This window comes from Myxine glutinosa, chromosome 6, assembly GCF_964187855.1.
Source record: "Myxine glutinosa chromosome 6, kmMyxGlut1.1, whole genome shotgun sequence".
Lineage (NCBI taxonomy): Eukaryota > Metazoa > Chordata > Myxini > Myxiniformes > Myxinidae > Myxine > Myxine glutinosa.
The window spans coordinates 101,144,618-101,162,628 of record NC_136266.1 but is presented as its reverse complement, the minus strand read 5'-3'; the positions used below and the strand labels follow the sequence as shown (position 1 = coordinate 101,162,628).

At 47.1% G+C, this 18,011-nt stretch overlaps 1 protein-coding gene across 1 annotated transcript in view; it reads right to left on the bottom strand.

Moving 5' to 3' along the window:
* HGSNAT (heparan-alpha-glucosaminide N-acetyltransferase) overlaps window positions 1–16,522 on the bottom strand; it is a 51,974-nt gene extending 35,452 nt beyond the window's left edge. Inside the window, exons 1-3 of the mRNA XM_068120676.2 lie at window positions 16,510–16,522; window positions 14,965–15,047; window positions 8,373–8,498 (exon numbers count right to left, since the gene is read on the bottom strand). The gene's annotated coding sequence lies outside the window, so the exon portion shown is untranslated. The remainder of the gene's footprint in view (window positions 1–8,372; window positions 8,499–14,964; window positions 15,048–16,509) is intronic.
* Between the last annotated feature and the right edge of the window lie 1,489 nt (window positions 16,523–18,011).

The window sequence follows — 18,011 nt, the reverse complement described above, 5'->3', positions numbered from 1 at the left end:
TGTGGCAGAGTAACGGGCTCCATCAATCGGGAGCCAGGACACCCTCGAACATTCCCCCCCCCCCCCCCCCCCACCCTCAATATGGGCCTGACAAAAGGCCTTGCACACGTTTTTCTCTCTCTCCCTGCCCCCTCTGCATGATACGTTCTCTTGGTTTTTGGACATTGTTGACCTAGCACGTTCTTGCATGACTCTCTCTGACTCTCTGACTCTCTCTCTATGACTCTCTCTCTCTCTCTCTCTACTGGGTTCACCTAGCACATGCCTGCATTATTCTCGCTCCTGGCTTTTGTACTCTGTCGGCAGTACACCTGTGCTCCGCTCTAGGCCGGACCCTTTCACAGGCCTTTACATGTGTTACTCTCTCTCTTGGGCCTGGACTTTGTGACTGAGCACATGCCTGCATGATCATTATCTTGCTCTTTCTGCCGGCTTCACTCAGTACGTGCCTGCATTACTCTTCGCCTTTGACTTTGCTCAATCTGCACGTATTCATTGTTCTCTGTTGGCTGCTGGACTCACTATCGGTGCACGTGTGCATGACTTGGACTCTTTCTGCACGTTCCTGCCTCACCTGCCCAAGTACGTGCTGACGATCGACACTCACCTACCCAAGTCCGTGCTGGCGAACGACCTCGCCTGCCATTGTTCGTACTGGGACTACCTGCCCTTGTTCTTGCTGGGACTCCTTGCTCGTGTTCGTGCTCCGATCGCCATTACCTGCTCATGCTGCTCGGTGGCGACACCGGGACGAAGGCGTCGCGAGGAGAGGCATCTGGAGCATCGTAGCCCTTTGTGCTAGCAGGTTTCCAACGTTTGTTCGTTTCCCTCCCGCCCCCTCGTGTATGTATGCTGGGCCCATGTGGTGTATATTCGTAGTGATCGTAATAAGGCGCAGAATAAGCTAAGTTTCTGCTTCTCATCCTTTTTCCTTTCCTATTGAAAAAATAAACTGTAAATATTTGTAAATAAATCAAATCGTTAAACGTTTCCTTTCTCTCTGTCTGTGAAAGTCTTTTCCTCCATTGATCTGCCATTGCTCACACCCAGGTTAACAATCGGCCGTAACAGAATTAGCATTACCCCGGTGGTTACCAACAGTTTTGCTCAGCCGTCTAAATTTGGTACACTGGAGGGTACGTACGGGACGACCTCGCCACGCCATCAGTACAAGGTTCTTCCCTTTGGGTTGAAAAACACGGTCCTGCTACCTTTCAACGACTACTTAATAATCGTATTGTATGTCTATATGCACACACTATGTATTGTATGTCTATATGCACGATATCTATGTATATGTCGATTTGTATGTTCCCTGATTGCGACTGTCGCGTGGTACAGGTAAGCTATCGCGTGACGGACCAATTGGTGTTCGTAGTTGCTAGTTCACAACCTGCCGAGGGAAGAAGTTATTCGTGTGCGGCAGCTGCAGGTCCGGTAAGTTCGGAAGGGAATGGAGGCTAACCCCCTCGTAGTAAACCCGAACACTGGGCCGTGTGTGTGTGTGTGTGTGTGTGTGTGTGTGTGTGTGTGTGTGTGTGTGTGTGTGTGTGTGTGTGTGTATGTATGTATATATATATATATATATATTGTAACGGTTTTGAGAAGTGTAACGGTTTTTTTGAGAAGTGTAACGGTTTTTGAGAAGTGTAACAATTTTGGAGGAAGTGTAACGAATGTGAAAACGTTACAATGTGAACGTTACAAAAGTATGGTAACACCCTGGTAATGTAAATAATGGTCGCAGCCGTCCTCCTAGTTAATTCCATGAAACTTACACGCAGGCCACGATATATCTTTATAAATAGTTTATTTCCTTATTCTATGTAGGTTAAATATGTGTTTCCCACTAGATTGACTTTGCATTGTATCAAACAAAATAAGCATAGGCCCTTGCAATTTCCCCAAACATCTCCGCTCTCCAAAGTTCCTTTCAAAAGGGTGCGAGTTGTGTTCAATCCCGCAAGCCGCCATTGCCCATGTGCTAATCTCGGAGAAGAAAGGCGTGTCTCCACCTCGTCATAGAGGGGAGGAGTGAGCCAGAGGGTCGCATGTCCAATCAGCACCGCGGTGAGCGACCCGGTAGGCATGCCCTCGCAGCCGGCGGCTTGATTCCGCCCCGAGTTATAAAAGCGACTGTAAGGGACTGCTTTACCAGATGACCTGGGAGAGGAGCGAAGAGGCGACACCAAGAGGAGCGGTGAGATGCGAAACGCTCCAAGCCAAAGAGGAGAGGTACTCGGAAAGGAAACCAGCTTTGGAGAGACGCGCTGAAAGGAGGGAGACGGCTCCACCAGAAGAAGAGGAGCAGGTGTGCCGAGCCAGCGCGTGACGTCTACAGCAGCGGATACGCGACGGAGGGTTTTCCCGCCAAAACCGCGAGGAATTGAGAGCTGCTGCCTCCGACCTTGCCTCCCTCTCCAGCAATCCACCTCAAGCCCTACCTGCCTGCAATATCCCCTGTGTAAGTGTGAACGTCGTCTGTCCTACTCGTTGTCTTGGGATTAAGTAAATTGAATAGAATAAGCTAACGATGCACTGTGTGACTGCTTTTTCCATCCATTGCTTGTAAATAATTTTGGTCGCTCTTTCTTTTTGCTTGTGTGTGTATAATAAATCTGTTCTTCCTCCGTACTCTGTCTTCTTCTCTTTTCCTTCTCTTTCGGTCGCTTTAGAGGTTTCCCGATTGAGTATCTGCGGTGCGATCTGGTCAACGTCGGGTGGAATCGGGTTCTAATCGGGGAGTAACTGTTCGGACGCGGTAATACCAACCGCTCGGTAAAATAACATCTTTAAACCGCGTCTGCAACAATTGGTTGTCAGGAGTTGGATTCGGACCTGGGACTAAATTTGTTAGGCCCAAATTTTGGAACACCAATTGTGTTAAGTAACAATTGGTGTCTGGGAGTGAGATCGGACCCGAAGCACGCTCAAAATTACAAGCTGCCGAAATTTATTTTGTTTTATAAAACCCGAATTTTGAGATCGCGCCATGGACAATCAAGGCGATCGGATGTCGGTGGGGGAGATAGACGGGTTAGGGGTAACCCAGGACTTAGGGGAAGAAAGGGAGGAGGAGAGCAATGAGGAGAAAAATGGCAATGTGGTTGCGGAGGTTTCAGACGCACAAAATGGCGCTCTCGCGCACGTGGTTGAGGGGGCCACGGCCGCGGAACCAATGAGCGCGGCCCAAATGCAGGCCCTCATGGAGCAATTTATGGTACAAATGCAGGCGTCCCTCAACCTGCAGAGTGAGCAAATTAAAGCTCGGGGTGAGCAATTGTGGGTAATGGGGAACCGGATGGATGCTAACAGTGAGCGATTGGGAAACCAAATTGAAGCAATAACCAACAGAATGGGTGACCGCATGCAAAAATGTGGGGAGACCATGGATCGCATGGTGGGCGAAAGGGTCCCAGGGGTGCACAAGGAAGTAACGCGGGTCGAGAAGCGCCGGTTGAGCGAAGCGGAGGAAAGCACGGGTACAATGACGGGGGTAGAAATCGCGACACGGGGTTTGGAAAAGCCGGCGACCGCTGAGGTAGAGGAGGGTGTTTTATTAAAGCCAGCAGTCGCCGAGGTTAATAAAGAAAAAGCAGTGCTGGGAATTAAAATTGAAGAGATGACGGAGGTAGCCCGGGAATTGCAGGGAGAAATGGATTATGTACAAAGTCCCTGCTCACATCACGATGCTGTGCTTAACCCGAATGGAAGTTTGCAGGTTCGCGTGGAGAAAAGGATCCCCCAGGTGAGTCGTGCTGTATATTGTGCGGGTAGATTTTGCAGGAGGATGTTTAGCGACAAAAGAATTTTCGCGCGCTTGGGATCGAGGAAGCATCCGGGCGTTGGTGAAGGGTCCCGTGTGAGTGGAAATGGCACGCGTGGGAGGAAAAAGTGTGCGTCGGCGAGTGGGTGTGTTATAAAGTGTGGGAGTGAAACCGAGTGCGAGCGAGAATGCACGTCGGGGTGTACGGAGTGTGACACGAATAGTGAGTTGGTGATGGCGCAGGTGCGAGAGGGCACATCGGAGCGCGAGTGTGAAACCGAGTGCGAGCGAGAATGCACGTCGGGGTGTACGGAGTGTGACATGAATAGTGAGTTGGTGATGGCGCAGGTGCGAGAGGGCACATCGGAGCGCGAGTGTGAAACCGAGTGCGAGCGAGAATGCACGTCGGGGTGTACGAAGTGTGACACGGAGAGTAAGGTGGTGGTGGAACGTGTGTGAGAAAGCACACCTGAATTGGTCATGGCGCGAGTGTGGGAGAGCCCATCCGAGCGCGTTAGTGGGTGGATGCAAGAGTGCACGCCCATGGTGAGTGTTACGGAGGACGTAACGGAGGAGAGGTGTGGACCAAAGTGTGCGCAAGAGTGTGCGCGAGAAGTGTGGTGTGTAACAGGGAGAGCGTTGGTGGAATGTACGGACGGCGTTGGAACGCCAGGTTTTGTGAGGGTGAAAGGGGTAGCGTATGCTTGTAAGCATGCAAGTGAAGCATCGACGGTAACCGGGTTAGCGGTTAGGGCGACGGATAGCCGATGCGAGCACTCGGGGCGTGGGGTGCTTTGTTGGGTGCGAGGCCCGGCGCGGGTCGATGCTGCGTCGCTTCTCTTCGAAGCGTCGTTGCCGATTCGGGCTTGGCCCCGCCTCGCACGGTCGAGTCCGGGCCTTGTAGGGCGAGGCGACCGGTCCGGTTCAAGGGCGAGTGGGAGGAAGCGGTACGGTGCCCCCTCGTGGGGACGGGGTTCCGACCAGGGGAGATTGAGCCATCGGGCCCGGGACCGCAAGGTGCCGCGCCGAGATGGTGCGTGGTACCTCGGTCCAACCAAACCACCTCCCTTGAACCGAAAGCCGGACGGATTCAACCTGCAGGCGACCAAACCACCCGAATTCATTGCTCGGCTTTACGAAGCCGAGTTTAATGATGTCATGACGCACCGAGGCTAGGATATAGCGGACTGTGATGATGATGGTAGTGATTTGATACGAAATTTATAATAGTGGGTAGAATTGGCAGTAAAGGGAAAATTTTTGAATTGGTTGGAATTTGGTGTGCCAAATTGATAGGACCTCCCCGATGTGGAGGGATGGCAAATCCACCATCCCTCACAGAGGTGGGGCAAAGGAGCTATAGTTTATGGGGTTGATGGCAGTGAAAACTAGCCCGGGTGGGTTAGGTTATATTGTGTGTAGGGATCTAGCGAAGATGACATTAGGTAACGTTAAGGTTAGGTAGCTACAGTGGACAGGTAGCTGGGGACGCAGGTAGTTTAGTGTGGATGATAATGACGTGGGAGCGCAATAGTTTAAAGGGACGACTGGGAAGCGCAAGTTTCAGAGGGGAGTAGTTAGCTGAGATGATGCCGTGTGTTTGAAGATTGAACAGGTGTGATTGCACAGGTGTGCAACTGAACAGGTGTGTGGAGCAGTGTATGAGGGAGTAGTGGTGATTGCGTGTTGTGTTGACCAAATGGTCCAGGAAGAAAGGAGGGTGCAGGTGGCACCAGGTGTGAGGGCACAGGTGTGCAACAACAGGTGTATGTGGCTGTGTGGAATAAATGGTAGTGTGGAATATCTGGAGTATTGGAATGGATGGTCGTGGAGTGAGAATGGTGGAAATTGTGGAGTGGAGTGGATGGTGCGAAGGTGTGAATGGGGGAAGAGTGGACCCCCATCACGGATACCCGGGGCGGGTAGAGTAAGTGTTAGGTAGAGGGTACAGGTAAATTGTGGTTGGATATTGGCATCTGTGGTGCGGGTGAAAGAATGGTCTTTGGATGGGTGCATTAGTGTTGTGGAAATGGCTGGGCGTGTAGCCTGTTAGTGTGTGTAGTTGGTTTGGGCACTCCACCACTGTGAGGATGGCGGCCAGGTGAGGCCGCAGGTGGGCTCTGGGAGCCGGTAGTTGTTGTGGATGGGGCCCGAGGATCCGGAGGACGGACCCGGGTAGCCCAGTGCCAGAGGGCACCAGTGGGGTGACAGAGCCAGGAGAGGGCCTTCCCCAGTTAGTTAGGTTAGGGTGAGGAGCTAGGTAAGCTCGGGTGGCAACTGCAGTGGTGGAGGTGTGCAGGTGGGTAGACCTGCTGGGAGAGCTACACGTCGCAGCCCAGAAATTGTGCGAAGGCACCGGGAGATGAATCGGGGGAGTGAGACCCCAAATTGAGAAGCACCACAGTTTGGTCAATGGGAATTGGTTTTTAGAACCCATAGTGTAAGTGGCCAATGGATTGGCAGGGAAAGACCCCGGGTAGTGTAAAGTGTGTTAAAATCATTTAGAGGATAGTTAGGAAGAAGGATCTCCTCGCACCATCTGCATCCACTCACCTGAGGTGACAGGTACTCCGCACCATGCCATGTTTGATTATTTTTTATGATGCAAATGTTTGGATTGTGAGACGCATCATGACGTGGGTGTGACATTGTGCGTAATTCCATCTCTTTTTTTTTTTTTTTTGTATACAAGATCGAGGCTCGTGAAAGAGCGAACATTAATCACACAGAAAGACAAACCGACACATAAAACATATAACATAGGGAGCGGTAGACAAGATGGGGAGAGAGGGGGAAGGACACAAACACAACATTTGAGAGCAGGGACCGAGAGACATGGAGACATCGAGAGATCTGAGAGAGGGCGAGGGCTTTGGGGGGGGGGGGGCGTGGGAAGGGGGCAGTGGGAGAGGTATAAAACATATGGACACTGCCAGGACTTCCAGGAAAGAAGTTGGAATTTCAAACAAGGTGGATCTGGGGTGAATTAGCGGGGGTAGAAAAGATCAAGGTTTTGGATGGGGGAAGATAAGAGATGGTGGTGAACAGCTGTTTTAAAGACCTGGAGGGAGGAGTGGGATTGAAGGGAGTGAGGTAGTTTGTTCCAGAGGCGGGAGAAAAGAGGAATGAAAGAGTGAAGGTGAGCGGAGAGCTGAGATTTCGGCAGTTTAACCATCAGAGGGTTGCTGGCAGATCTTGTGCGACCTGTAGGAATATTTGGGGGACAGAGCACAGAGAGAGCTGGGGGTGCAAGGCCGGAGAGGAGTCGGTAGAAGACAGAAAGACCACCTACCTGCCTGCGGTGAGTGAGTGAAAGGCCCTCAGAGATAGCTTCATCGCGGGAGATTCCAATAATTCTGAAAGCTTTGGTTTCAACAGCGTGAAGCCGAGCTAGGTGTGAGGCAGGAGCACCGGCCCATAGGGGAGAACAGTATTCCATTGAGCTGCGGATGAAAGCCTTGTATGTGGTGAGGAGCTCAGGTGTGCCGAGGAAGGACTTCGCACGACGGAGGATGCCCAGTCGGCGACTGGCTTTGGAGGCCAGCTTGGAAATGTGGTTTTCCCAAGAAAGATCATGGCAGATAGTGAGACCCAAAATCTTGAGCGACAGAACTTCTTGGAGAGGATTGTTGAGAAAGTAGATGGGAGGGTTGTCCAGTCGATCTTTTCGGAGAGACATAGTAAGAGTGTGAGATTTGTCAGGATTGAAAGACATGTTCCACTTGTTTGACCAGTCTGTGATTTTGTCCAGGTCTTCAGAGAGTGAGGAGGCAGCAGACTGCCGATCTGAGGGAAGAGGAATGGAGCGGCAGAGAGTGGAGTCATCAGCAAAGAGATAGAGAGGATTTTCGAGAGAGTCAGAGAGATCATTGATGAAGACCAGAAAATCTCTTCCTCCTTATGAGGATTGATGATGAATTTGGTGATGGCAAATTTTGAAGTCGAGGGATTGTGGAGACGAATTTGGTATAGGAGAAATATGGGGAAGACGTGACAGTAGTGACGAATTGGTAATGTGTAGATTTTGTACATATGGGGTAAGGGCAAGGGTAGTGTAGGTGACAGGGGGGTGACGTACGGTAGGGACGAGCTTTCTCACTTCGCCCTCCGTACGCATTTCGCCTTGCATTGCCTTATTGACGTGTACCCTTGTGACCTTACCCCTCGCTCAATTGTCTTTATTTTGTCTCCCACATGACCTGTGCGCCATTGGGCGCCGAGGGGAGCGTGCGTGAGGTGGCCATTGTGCGCCCGAGATTCCCAGAACCAGCATGCATTGCGTTGATGTACCACTTTATGGACCGCTGTTCTGCGGCCAAGTACCACTTGATGGACCCCAGGTTCTGGGGCAGGGCACCTCTGTTGGAGACCGGCCATAGTGGCCAGGGAATCTTGCTTGCGGACCTCGGTAAGGTGGCACCTATGCCAAACAGGTGGACCACCCTTAGTTGGCCCCTGAGGCCCTAAATAAAAAAAACGAACACAAGTTGTGCTTTTTTGATATTTCCAAGTAGGCCGCATGAAGCCAGAAGACGTCGGGAAGAACATCGGCCCAGCAGAGAAAGAGAAGACCACCACCAGTTGTTTTGTTGTGTTTATTATTAACCATGGTGACTGCGCACCGAGTGGTGCTTTTGGTGCTTTTGGGTGCTTTGGTGGTATTGGTACTGGTGCATCGATGCAATGCGTGCTGTCTCCTCCCTCCCAACAGGAATTTCTTTTTTCTTGTTCCCTAAAAAGAAAAAAAGAAAAAAAACACAGGTCCTGGGTTGCGTTGTAAATAAGAAATAACGTCATTGTAAATAATGCTCCCCACCGTAAATGTATAGTTTGAGAATAATTCCGTAATTCGGTTAGCTGTGGGCTTGAGTCTGTTAGACAGGGTGCAATGCAATAGGGGGACATACTTATTGGTGTTTTAAGATTGTCACACTCAGGGTCAGGTTAATTGTAGAGGGAATTACACCTATGTGTCACACTAAGTTAAAGTTTAGTAGGCCCGAGCACGGGCCTGAAGAAAGGAGGGTGCAGTGTAACGGTTTTTTTGAGAAGTGTAACGGTTTTTGAGAAGTGTAACAATTTTGGAGGAAGTGTAACGAATGTGAAAACGTTACAATGTGAACGTTACAAAAGTATGGTAACACCCTGGTAATGTAAATAATGGTCGCAGCCGTCCTCCTAGTTAATTCCATGAAACTTACACGCAGGCCACGATATATCTTTTTAAATAGTTTATTTCCTTATTCTATGTAGGTTAAATATGTGTTTCCCACTAGATTGACTTTGCATTGTATCAAACAAAATAAGCATAGGCCCTTGCAATTTCCCCAAACATCTCCGCTCTCCAAAGTTCCTTTCAAAAGGGTGCGAGTTGTGTTCAATCCCGCAAGCCGCCATTGCCCATGTGCTAATCTCGGAGAAGAAAGGCGTGTCTCCACCTCGTCATAGAGGGGAGGAGTGAGCCAGAGGGTCGCATGTCCAATCAGCACCGCGGTGAGCGACCCGGTAGGCTTGCCCTCGCAGCCGGCGGCTTGATTCCGCCCCGAGTTATAAAAGCGACTGTAAGGGACTGCTTTACCAGATGACCTGGGAGAGGAGCGAAGAGGCGACACCAAGAGGAGCGGTGAGATGCGAAACGCTCCAAGCCAAAGAGGAGAGGTACTCGGAAAGGAAACCAGCTTTGGAGAGACGCGCTGAAAGGAGGGAGACGGCTCCACCAGAAGAAGAGGAGCAGGTGTGCCGAGCCAGCGCGTGACGTCTACAGCAGCGGATACGCGACGGAGGGTTTTCCCGCCAAAACCGCGAGGAATTGAGAGCTGCTGCCTCCGACCTTGCCTCCCTCTCCAGCAATCCACCTCAAGCCCTACCTGCCTGCAATATCCCCTGTGTAAGTGTGAACGTCGTCTGTCCTACTCGTTGTCTTGGGATTAAGTAAATTGAATAGAATAAGCTAACGATGCACTGTGTGACTGCTTTTTCCATCCATTGCTTGTAAATAATTTTGGTCGCTCTTTCTTTTTGCTTGTGTGTGTATAATAAATCTGTTCTTCCTCCGTACTGTCTTCTTCTCTTTTCCTTCTCTTTCGGTCGCTTTAGAGGTTTCCCGATTGAATATCTGCGGTGCGATCTGGTCAACGTCGGGTGGAATCGGGTTCTAATCGGGGAGTAACTGTTCGGACGCGGTAATACCAACCGCTCGGTAAAATAACATCTTTAAACCGCGTCTGCAACAATATATTGTGTGTGTGTGTGTGTGCTTCCTCAGCATGGATTGTGCACTTGCGTTGGAAACAATTTTACCTGTAAGGACATTGTGTTTAAGTGAAGTTGTCCATTTTTGTGTGCCATTGGAAGATGGTGTTGTTCATGATAAAGTTCAGCTAGGATAAGGGCATTGTGAGATCTGTCATTACTGTCGAACCGTGAGGGCCAGGCCAAGCAAGGTGTGGTGAGGGACCACCAGCCACTCCTCCCCTCCACTTGAAAGGGTCATTATTATGAGGTTGCATGATAAAGTTTGCTCCCTTCTCACGCAGACCTGAGGGAATGACAACGCTGCCTATGTGTTCAATGTCGTCATCTGGAGAGGGGCCTCCAGGAGAACCCTCCCACTGCGGAAACAATGCAGCTCGCTATTGGTCAGACTCACTGGCAAGAATTGCCACAACAGACCAGAGACATTGGCTGTGACCCGATTGGGGCGATGGCGGGAAGCCGCCATCTTAGTGGTTATTCAGCTTCATGTGAAGCCAAGAGTATTTCGGAGGGGGAGATATTTCAGGAGCCTCATTCTTTCTTTTTCGCTTTGGGCAGTCTGTGAAGCCGGACATTCTCTTTTTTTTTGTTTTTTCAAGGAATGCTCCAACGTATTGCACTGGCTGTGCCGCAGCAATCTTTGCCCCGTTACAAGCCTGCCCTGCTCTCCGTGCTGTTCCGTCAAGACATTTGAGGCTTTTTAAGATTCCTTGTCTGGTTTGTGTGTGAGAGTGTCTGGGCCTCTAGATTTGTATCATAAAATAAGGGATTATTCTCGGAATTACGAGACGATTATGTATCCAGAATTTTCCCAAACTCTCGCGGTCTATTTACGCAGCCTAAAATCTAACTCACTCACATTTTTTGCCTTTTATTCCTTTTATTCTCACTCACACCTTTTATTCTGCCACTGGTTGAAAGAGCTCAAAATTGGGAGGTTCAATTAAGAATGTCTTGAGTTGTTGAGTGCACGTGGTGCTTAAAGAAAAGAGAGTAAAATGAGTTTAACAACTTATTGATTCATTCAAAACATTTGATTAAGTAAACTTACCATGAATGATATGAAGATCACTTAAGGCATATGAATGAAGTACAAGCTTTCCAAAAAGTCTTGTTTCGGTTTACATTTTTTATTACAACCAAACCAAATGAGATACAATTAGACCGTGGGCCGAGCCCCTGTTTTGTTTACTTTCGTGACCCACCTCGCATATCTACCTGCATTTATAATATGTTGTGTAAAAATATTACATAATTAATATCTGAAACTCATCGAGCACAAAACTTGCACATAATTTCAAAATGTGGAAAAAACACCCAAAATGTTGACCATCTTTTTAAAAAATATTGTCCAATCACAGCACGTGTAACATAGGCCACGAGCGCTAATTAGCCAATCGCACACTTCGTTTCAGACTGTACATACAGTACTGGCACAGCTGTCATGGCGACTTACATGTCGTCAGATGCAGCTACGGAAGGTGAAGATTCTGATGTTAGTTCTTCGGGGTTTTGCTTCACGCATGCCGTCAATACGCACAGCAGAGTGATTCCAATCAGTGAAAAGAGAGTAAAGAAATTTCTAGAATGTGCTGTTAAGTGGATACAAGTGGAAGGAAGTCCCGATTCATTTTTTAATAGAGGTGGATTAATTCATTTTTTAATGAGAGCTTTGATCACTACTTTGATAATTAATTTCAGTTCATGAAGAATTAAAAAAAAAATACTCAGTTTGATATTAAAATCAGAATAGCCATCTTCTGGTAAAAAATTATTGTATCATTTCCTTACTTTATAGGAGTGTGTGTGTGTGTGTCTCTGTGTGTGTGTCTCTGTGTGTGTGTCTCTGTGTGTGTGTCTCTGTGTGTGTGTGTCTCTGTGTGTGTGTGTCTCTGTGTGTGTGTCTCTGTGTGTGTGTCTCTGTGTGTGTCTCTGTGTGTGTGGCTCTGTGTGTGTGGCTCTGTGTGTGTGTCTCTGTGTGTGTGTGTCTCTGTGTGTGTGTGTCTCTGTGTGTGTGTCTCTGTGTGTGTGTCTCTGTGTGTGTGGCTCTGTGTGTGTGGCTCTGTGTGTGTGGCTCTGTGTGTGTGGCTCTGTGTGTGTGGCTCTGTGTGTGGCTCTGTGTGTGTGGCTCTGTGTGTGTGGCTGTGTGTGTGTGGCTGTGTGTGTGTGGCTCTGTGTGTGTGGCTCCGTGTGTGTGGCTCCGTGTGTGTGGCTCCGTGTGTGTGGCTCTGTGTGTGTGGCTCTGTGTGTGTGGCTCTGTGTGTGTGGCTGTGTGTGTGTGGCTGTGTGTGTGTGGCTCTGTGTGTGTGGCTCCGTGTGTGTGGCTCCGTGTGTGTGGCTCCGTGTGTGTGGCTCTGTGTGTGTGGCTCTGTGTGTGTGGCTCTGTGTGTGTGGCTCTGTGTGTGTGGCTCTGTGTGTGTGGCTCTGTGTGTGTGGCTCTGTGTGTGTGGCTCTGTGTGTGTGGCTCTGTGTGTGTGGCTCTGTGTGTGTGGCTCTGTGTTTGTGTCTGTGTTTGTGTCTCTGTGTGTGTGTCTCTGTGTGTGTGGCTCTGTGTGTGTGGCTCTGTGTGTGTGGCTCTGTGTGTGTCCCTTCGTAGTGACTGCAAAGTTACTAGAGGTTAAAATATATCTTCTGTATATTAAAGTAGCGGCAGTTTTGTGTCACGCTACGTTATTACGTCTATCTTCAAATAAAGTATCAAGCAAGCCCGGCTACGCCGCTATTAGACTTTCGGTCTTGTTTAAGTGATTCTTCACAATTGAGAGATAGGGTCAAAACCGATATATGAAGGGAGGCAAAAAGCGTCCCTCCCTTTATATGGGATCGTTTCTCTGTATGCAACTTTAACATGTGGAATGAAAATTTGTTTCTCGGCTTATACTGGATGAAATTGGCTGCAGATTTCAAGAGTAAATGCTTTGTACATCAAGGTAATGTCCCAAATTTCAGCAATGCCCGTTTCTGTATTCTTGAGTTATATTTAGAAAACCCTAGAATTCACTTTGCTGTTTGTCAGTCCGTCCATCCACCTAAAATGTGTTGGTGCTCATATCTCAAAGGTTATATATTGAAACTAACTGAAACTTGGAATATACAGTACATCAGCCAATACATCTAATTAATGGCTTTTGAAACAAATTCCACCTAAGTGCCATAGTTTTTGCTTTAAAAGAAAAATATATATATAGATATATAAATATATATATACACACTTTATACCTCTTATTACAAAAAAATATAACGTACTGGCCCAATGGCATAATGGATAAAACATCAGACTCCCAAGTTGGGGATTGTGGGTTTAAGTCTCATTTGGGTTGAATAATTTTTTTCCCCTTACTTTTTCAAGTCTTTTATATCGTCCTGAATAAAGTCTTGTACGATGAACAAATGCATTCTGTTCGTATTTAAAATGTATTCTTTGGTAAAATGCCAGGGGCATAGAAAAGGCCCCTTGATATATAAGGGTATGCGCCATGTGGCAAAGTATAGAAACAAGTAAACGAAAAAACATGTTTTAGGGCTACACACTTTCATTTTTATTTTAAAAAATTGAACCTATATATATATATATATATATATATATATATATATATATATAGTTGCGGATATGGGATTGGCATCCATCCATATCCGCTTGTAAATATTCCCCTATTTCCTCCATACTTCCCAACTATCCCCAATCCCCCATTCCCTAGTCCCATTTTTTGTAAACAACACTCTGTAGACCCGACCTTCCCCTATTTCCCCCATTAAATGTCGCATCCAGGTCCACCGCATCTCACGTAGACAACTATAGGACATCTTGCTAGTTATTCTTAGTCTATGTCAGTTAAGGACTCGTTTCCATTAATTCTGACTCTTCGTTGCACCAGAATGTGATTGTATGGCACCGTTAGGAAGTTTAGGACCTCCCAATACCTCCCCACAGCTCTTCCTCACGGTTCAACAACAACAACAACAACGGCGGCAGCGCGGGGAGTGCGCGTCCTCACTCCGGCTTGGTTGGTAGGGGGTGTTGGGAGGGCACCATGCCTTTCCAACGAGCCGCCATCGAGCATGTGCTCGACGGGGTTACCAAGTAGGGGCTCGCTGTCAGCTCCTCATCAAGGGCAGAGCCCGGTAACCCCCGCACCCAATAGAAGCGGCGGACTGATCCCATCTGGGGCGGAGCCAACGAGCCGAGGGCGTGTCACTCCCCGCTGAGCATGCGCAGGAAGAGGGAGGTGACGTCAGAGGCGCGCTGAGCTTGGAGAGAGAAGGACGCCACCTCCGAGCGCTGTGACACCTCCCCGCATCTCTGGACTGGACCGTGCTTTATCCTGTCCCTGAGCCAAGGTGCACCTTGTGCTATCGACTACCTGTCCTTCCCTGCCATCAATCCCTGTGTAAGTCAGTCTTGTTCCGTTTGTCTGTGGTCTGTCGGGGATAAGATAAGACTGTAACTAAGTGCCCATCTCTTCTGTGTCTTTACCTCATTACCTTGTAATCTACCCCTTCTCTCCACCACTAATTATATCCTCCTCCGGAGGTCTTGAGAACTGTACCCCTTGCGTCGTTTCATCTATCCCAGTCGTTGTGTCCTTTCCAATCATTGATTTAGCATAGCGTGATTTGGTCAACGTCGGGTGGAATCGGGTGAGTTGGGGAAGAATCGGGGGAACTGTTAGGTCGCGGCAATACCACCGCTCGGTAAATAACATCTAATCCGCGATCCGTAACAATATATATATATATATATATATATATATATATATATATATATATATATATATATATATATATATATATATATATATATGTATGTATATATATATATATATATATATATATATATATATATATATATATATATATATATATATATATATATATACACACACATCTATATATATATAAAACACTGTTTGTATGTGTGTGTGTGTGTGTGTGTGTAATGTTACCGATAGACTCCTAAACGGAGAGGCTCACGTGCTTGATATTTGGCATAGACATGGCCATTGAGCCTGGGAAGAACATGGCTGACCTAAGAAAAAAAAATTCATAATATTTTTTTACCATATTTTTACCTCAGCGCATTTCAGCGAGGAATATTATGCACGGAATCTGAGGCGGTGGCAGAGCAGCGCGCTGATTCGCTCAGAGCGATCACGTGATGTTCCAACTTTGCCGCCATAATCTCACAGTTATGCGTTCGCACGTAATTCAGTTTTTTCACATTTCAGCGAGGAACATTGCCATTCACACCACATAGGTTTTTTTTTCTTTCATCTTTAGATCCATATTTTTAGCCACAATGTAGCGAACGTAGCTAACGTAGCGTTAGCATAATGTAGCGTAGCGATCCTCGCTCAGGATCTTCGTCAGGTTCGCGAGCGAGTTAGCCAAAACGTAAAAGTGAAAATATATCGAATTTTTTATTCATATTTACCTCAGCGCATTTCAGCGAGGAACATTATACACGGAATCTCAGCCGGTGGCAGAGCAGCGCGCTGATTCGCTCAGAGCGATCACGTGATGTTCCAACTTTGCCGCCATAATCTCACAGTTATGCGTTCGCACGTAATTCAGTTTTTTCACATTTCAGCGAGGAACATTGCCATTCACACCACATAGGTTTTTTTTCACTTTCATCTGATATTTGTGATTTATTTCAAACAAACTGTATTTCCCATCTACACGGCCATGTATTCCTATTAACGTTATGTAAAGTACATCATTTGTGGATGTGATCAATTGCCAGTAACCATCTATATCCCTCCCCTCCCCTTCCCTCCTCCCCCCTTCCCTCCTCCCCCCTTCCCTCCTTGTAAAGAAAGTTCATGTAAAGGGGTGCCAACTTGATTCACAGAGCTGCATGAAGCTGTATTCGATTTGCCAGATGTAGGGCACCCCGACTAAGTTTTGCTGTAGTAGAGACTGGCAATACAGGATACCTCATATCCCATGTGATGATGATGATGATGCTGACGATGATGATGCTGATGTTGAATTTGACACATCATTTCCGTGTTGCACTCCAAATAAATTTTTGCTGAAGTAGCAACTGGCAACTACAGGATATATACTACCTCATATCCCATATGATGATGGAGATGATAATATTAATAATGATGATAATAATGATTATGAATTTGGCCCATCATTGCCGTGTTGCACTCCCGATTAGCAGCTGTTTACGATAATCTTCTTGGTGTTTTAAGAAAGTATAAGTAACTCGGTCTTGATCCCACAACATATATCCACACAGTATAGCCGATATCGGGTTTAAATAGCCGATCACTAATCCGTACATTTAAATGTCGTTATCACTCGCGAGTTTTTCCCGACCGCCCATTCCCCGCCGCTCTTATACAAACCTTCGACCCACAGAAGAAACGAATAATCGGGTTTTTCTTCGTTATTAATATAAATACAATGAAATTATCCATTTAACAGAAGATTCTACACAAGTAGAAACAATTTAACAAAGTGAACAATAAACAAACCTCACTTCCTCGGAGCAATGACTAGTCACGTGATATGAAGGTGCTTCCTTTCTCCAACGGATGGTAAATAATTAATTTTGCAAAGTCTTCAAATCGTTAACGTTATTCTTCTTGCGAAGTATTTCTTTACGAAACCCGTAATTACACTATGCGTATGCGTGTATTAAATGGCTATTTTTAAAAACGTCCGGTTTGAACAACATTCCATTTTGGACGATCCGACGAGGAGCGTCACTCCGAGACCGACACGCTTCGCAGCCCAACGAACATTCAAAACGATTGACTTCAGATTTTCATTTTCATTTCGCTCTTCCGTCTGTTTTGAAGCTGAGACCGCAGTGTGTTCCGTTAAACAAGCGGCTTACTATCGCTTGCCAAGCGGCTTGCTTGATTCAAAGCGCTCAAGCAATCGTTCCAACGGAACAGAGCGCTCGACATCGCTTGTTTAACTAGTGCTCCCATTGGTCTTCACGGTATTGAATAATAACTTACCTGTCTGCTGTGCTAATTAGGTTACCTTTCATTGAGCATTAGGTTGCCATTCACCAAGCTGAGATGTGTTCGTGTGAAGGGGGATTCTCATTATTTTACAAATATTATTATTGATGTATTATTATCAGTATTAAATAATATATGCTTTGTTACAATCTACCATATAAAACACAATGTGTGTTTGTGTATTTCTGTGATATCTGTTCCCCTTCATAAGGGTAGGTTCTAAAGAATTTCAGTAGCGCTTTAGGAGGGATTTAAGTGGGGTTTTAATGGACCATCTTTGAACACCACTGTGTGTCCACTGGTTAAAAGACTTAAAAGACTCCAAGAACCCTAAAGACCCCAAGGATCCAAAAGACCCAAACGACCCCGAGAATCCAAACGATTCAGTGGACCCTAAGGACCGAGAAGATCCCAAGGACTCTCAAGACCCCAAATACCCTGAAGACCCAATGGACCCAAAATAACCCAAAGACCCAAAATTCCCCAAAGACTCATAAACACCCCACAGACCCAAAAGACTGAAAATACCCCAAGAGCCTTAAAGACCCCAACACCACGAAGACCCAAAATACCCTGAAGACCCCAAATTCTCCAAAGACCCATAAAGATCACAAAGGCCCTTAAATACCCTCAAGACACAAAATACTGTGAAGACTAAAAAGACCCCGAAGACCCAAAATACCCTTAAAGACCTCGAAGACCCAAAATATCCCAAAGGACCCATAAGCACACAGAAGACCGAAAAGACCCAGAAGACCGAAAAGACCCAGAAGACCAAAATACACCGAAGACCTAAAATACGTCAAGACCCAAAATACCCCAAAGACTCAAAATACACTAAAGACCAAAAAGACCCCCAAAAAACCCTGAGGACCCCAAAAAAACTCGAATACTGAAAAGACCCTGAAGACGCCAAAGACCAAAACGTCCCCAAACGTCCCCAAATACCCTAAAACGTCCCCAAATACCATGAAAACCCCAAATTCTCCAAAGATCCCAAAGGC